This window comes from Phalacrocorax carbo, chromosome 1 (genome assembly GCF_963921805.1).
Source record: "Phalacrocorax carbo chromosome 1, bPhaCar2.1, whole genome shotgun sequence".
In the NCBI taxonomy this organism is placed as follows: domain Eukaryota; kingdom Metazoa; phylum Chordata; class Aves; order Suliformes; family Phalacrocoracidae; genus Phalacrocorax; species Phalacrocorax carbo.
Genome location: NC_087513.1, coordinates 86025231 through 86030262, shown reverse-complemented (window position 1 = coordinate 86030262; position 5032 = coordinate 86025231).

Sequence of the window (5032 nt, the reverse complement as noted above, 5' to 3'; positions counted from 1 at the left end):
GAATTTCTCTGGTATCTTTTTGCCTCTTTCAAGAACGATGGGGTGGTGTCCAGTCTTGGGAAACCAACATCTTTAACATAGGAGGCTGTCACAGACACTATTCTGCTGAACATCTGACAAGAGGTCCAAAAATTTGGGTGCTAGGTAATTCCTATGAAGTGCTGGGCACCTTACTCGAAGAGTATTTGGCTCTGTTACTGGGAGACTGAATGTGGACAGCTTGGACAGGGTGCCAGGAGGGTTAATACAAAGCTTGCTCTCTAGACAAAGATCAGCTTGTCTTGGTGTGGAAGAAGCTGTAAGTCTGTGTTTATGCCATGTAAGGGGGAGATAAACCACCTCTGTGAATGATGCAGGTGCCACAGTTTTGGATAAACTGTGTGCATCTTAGGGGTCTCTGCTAGCGCAGTGCACATCCTGCTGTGCCTCAGCAATCAGCTGTGCAGCCATGACATACTGGCACATCTAGTGGACAACTTAGCTGGTTGGTAACCTTAGGGTGGTAACCTTACCCCTCACTTCTAGAGGATGCCAGAGTGCACATGAATAAACCACCACAATTAACACCTCTCTGAGCTGTAGCCCAGGCCCAACCAGCTTGATTAAATGGTAAACTGAGGCAGCTCATTATTTTATTACCAGTCACTGAGCCATCTCGCCCATGGGGACAGCCATTGCTGGGAGACTGGTGAGACTGGGCAAGGAGGTTTATAACCTTCCCAGTATATATATATAAAGATTTCATTTATCAACAACCCCAGTTCACAGCTCTTACTTGTGTGAATTTGAGAGAGCAAGTCAGGAGAAGCCATCCTGGGTGGCCCTGGCTGGGTTCTGGCTTGAAGAAAGCCTTTCCCCAGGCCCAGTGCAGCCTAAAGGGCTTGCTTGGTGATTCTTTTCATCAAGGAAACTACTATGTGCTGTGTGTCTGCACTGTTGAAAAGGGAAATGGGCTCTGTGTATTTTCAGAATCAGAGTTTCATAGGAAGATTGAGATGAGAAGGGACTTCTAGATGTCTCCACTCCAAACTCCTGCTCACTGGAGGATGAGCCCCAGAGCTAGATCAGGCTGCTCAGGGCCTTGGCCAGGCAGTTCCTGAACATCTCCAAGGGGGAGATTCCCCAGACCCTCTGGGCACCCGTGCCAGTGCTGAAACATCCTCAGGGAAGAGGTTTACCCTTTATCTAGTCAGAATTTCCCTTGTTGTAAATGTCATAACTATTTCACTACGCATCCGTCAGAAGAGCTTGCCTCTGATTTCTCTATAATCCCCTACCCCCCACCCCCCCCAAAAAAAAAGCTGAGGAGAGTAATTAGTTCCCCCTTAGCCTTCGCCTTCTCCAGGCTGAAGGAACTGGCTCCTGCAGCCTTCCCTTGTATGCCATGGGCTCCAGCTTCTTAACTATCTCATTGCCCCCACAGGACTCTGGTTTATCTGCATCTCTCTTGTGCTGTCTTTCTGTAAGAAAGCCACATCCCAGCCAAGGCCTCTTGTTTTGCAGGCTACCGTTTGTCCCTGGTAGAACTGGAAAGCAGTGGGATGGTGTGGCTGAAGAGACCCCGAGAAATGGCATGGCCCATCTCCCTGCTCCGAGGGAGGACCAGCTGCACCCTAGCAAGCTTGGTACCTGCTTGCCAATCCTCCTAGCTGGCTCACAGACTCCCCAAGTCATTTATCCATCCTGAAAAGATACAGCTAATAATGCTCTTGATTTGCCCAAGGTCTTCAATCTGTTGATTTCAAAGGTGAGACCATTTTACTTCCTGTGCTCTGCAGACAGTCCACCTTGGTCTCTCTGCACGATCACACACGACGTCTTGTGTTTCTCTTGTTTATTTTCTGCTTATATTGACTGTCTTGAATTGGAGTAAAAAGTGTGGCTTTACCTAGCAGCAATTTGGCTACGAGGATTTCTAAGCAGGGAAGTGGAAACAGTTTGTCACCTTTGGGAAGGTTCACAGCGCCTGTATCAACCTTTCTAACAGCCCTCTGGAAGCTTCCTGGTCACATCCTCCCATCCTCAGCCAGCTGCAGACCCAGAAAAGGTCCTGACCAGCTGCACTTGTCTTCAATCACTCATCGTTTTTCATCCCACTGGCCAAAAACTTCAGCCTTATTGGTGGAGATGCTGCTTTTTGTCCACAAGTAAGCCCTCAGAAGTCAGGATCACACAAACGCAAATAATTACCCTGTCCCCCTGGTCCTGCTTCTCTTTTGAGTCACCTCCCATGTCTTCTCATAAACTTAAGACTGCAGGCTTTAGAGGAGACAGGCCACCTTTGGCTGGCTTCTTGAAATAATGATAAACCTAGTAAGATTTTCATAAGGCATTGGGGCGTCTGCCTCTTCTCTTATGGAAATAATAAATGACACTAAAATCTTGATAATAAATTTAACATTTAAGTAAAATTTTTTACCTCAAGCAACTGACCTGGTTATGGGAGATGATGACATAAACACCATTCAAGGCTTGACTCTGTGGTTGAACAAACTTGGTGTCACATGTTACTGATCCAGAAGACCCTGGGACTGAAGCAACACCGACCACTGTAGCTTTCACAGCAGCTTTTCCCCAAATCACAAACCTTAGGGGTATGGGTATTTTGTTCAGCATCCAGAAGACAGGGATTTTGACAAGCTCTTCCTCCTTCATGAATCATTACTTTAGCCTCTAAAAGCCACACTCATTATGAGCTTGGGACGCAAGGCTGTCAGCTCCTAAGGTAAGAGTTTGAAGCAGCCGTGACAACTGCAAACACTACTACCTCAATAGCAATAATAATATTCTTTCTTGTTTTCTGGGGCTCAGCTTGGTGAGACACTTTGTGAAGGAGATGATACTTACCTCTGTGCTTGGGATCAACAGGACAGTCTCTTCAACATAGCACCACTGCAGAATAATATTCTGAAATGCTTTGGACTGACCACCCGAAATCAGCGGGCATTTTTGCAAATGCTAGCCATGGCTTTTTCGATCCCCCACTCCACGTGCGGAAACCACAAAGTACTAGGGAACAATAGCACCCCGGGATTACTGCTGACAGGGCGGAGGCCCTCAGCAAGGGGTCCAGACAAAGAGGTAGGTTGGGGAGAAGGGTGGATGAAAGAATTAAGTGAGGGCTGGAGACGAGGCATGATTATATTGTGCAATGTGGTGCTGCGTTGCCAGGGGGGCTGGCTCTGGAGCGAGAGGCACCAAGAGCAATGCTGTGTCCAGGATAAATAGGGAGGCCCTGCAGTGGTACAGTACTCCTGGGAAGAGGGTGTGGAACAAACGCGCTGGGAGCCATGGGCTTACAAGAGTGTTGCAGGGATATTGTTGATGTTTTTAAAGAGTTTGGGTGGTTAGCACTACAGGAAAAAAAACACAAGGAGATGAATGCATCTGTATGCAGTGCCGAGTTTGGATGCTGTACAGTAAATAGTGCTTGGAGGCATGTAACGGACAATAAGAATTACTGAGTAAAAACCCAAGGAAAGCGCGCACACCATCCAGCCTGCTCACTGAAAGGTCCTGCCAAGGAAGTATTTTGTGATGATATGTAAAGGCTGTTATCGGAGTGCAAGGGCTTGCCCATACTCATGCAAAGTCTCTCCTGCTTAAACGCGCAGGCAGATGTGTCTGTACGACGCAGCCTAGGTTTTGCTTATACGACCAGCCTTAGTTCCTACGTCTAAAACGGTTAGTAAGGGCAGCATTTGGTCACTTGTAGCTTCTCCCTGGCCCTTCCTTCCCAGCTCCGGCTGGCCGTGCCCCCAAAGAAGTCAGTGGCAGTGGCTACATGTGGTTTAGACCCTTCAGTGACCTCCCAGGTAACAAAACCAGAAGGGTCCCCGCTGCCACCTTCCCCGAAGTCCTCCTTTGACGGCAACTTTTCCAAAATGGCCACGCAGGCCCTCGGCGGGGCTGTGCTTCGCCAGCGAGGGGAGGCAGCCGCTGCCAGCCCCGTTTTCCTAGCACACGGGGGAGGATATCTCACACCTTTAACACCTGGGTGAACCGGAGCTCCCCACCGCTCCCCGCCACCCTAAGGCCTTTCTAGCCGCGGGGGGGGGCCGATGTGGCGCCGTTCGAGGGCGGGGACCACGCCCGCCGCCTCTCCGCAGCCCCTGTCGCTGTCGTGACCGCGCTTTACGGGGGACCGGGGGGGGGGGGGGAAGGGAACAGACTGACACGACACCGGGACCCCCGCACGCGGTACCCCCCGCCAGCCCCCGACGCGGCGCGGCCCCGCCGCACGGCGCGGGCGGGGCGGCCTCCGCGCGCCGGGCTCTCCCTTTGTGCCGTCGCCTGGTAACCGGGCGGGGGATGGGAGGCGGCGGGGGCGGGGGCGCCGGGAGGGGGGGAGAACGCGCGCGGCCCTGGCGCGCGCCCGCCCCGCACTGCATGCTGATGAGCGCCAGGCAGGCAGCCGCCGCCCCCGCCCCCCGGGGGGCCTCGCCGCAGGCCCCGTCCCCGCTCCCCGCCTCCCCCGCTGGCCGTAGGGCCTGCTGCCGGCCTCCCCGCCCGCCGGCCGAGTCACCTCCCGCAGCCGCGGGGAGCCCGGCCCGCGGTCCCGGGCGTCGTGGTGTTCCCCCGTCCCCGTTCCCCCCCGGCCCGTCCTGCCAAAAAGGCTTCTCCGGGCTTCCCTCCCCCCCCCCTCCCCTCCCCCGGGCCTTTGTGCCGGAGCGGGGAGGCGAAAGCCGGAGGAGCGGGGCCCGGTGGCGCGGCGTGGGGCGCGGCCGGGGCGGGGGCCGGGCTCGGGCTGGCTGTTCGTCCCGCGCCCGGGTCTCCTCCTGCGTCCCACGCTCCCCGCGGGCCTGCTCCCGCCCCTCGCGGGTGGGTTGTGGGGAGTGTGTGTGTGGGGCTGTTTCGCGGGGCCCCCGCGGGGAAGGGAGGCTGGGAGGGGCGGCGGCGGCGAGCGCGGCTGGGGGGGTGACAGAGCGGAGAGGCGGGGGAGGGGGGCTTGTTCTGGGCTCTTCGGAAATGGGAGGTGGCTAAGGCGGGCAGCGGTCGGAGCGATGGGAGGGCGGCGGGGCAGAGGCGGCGG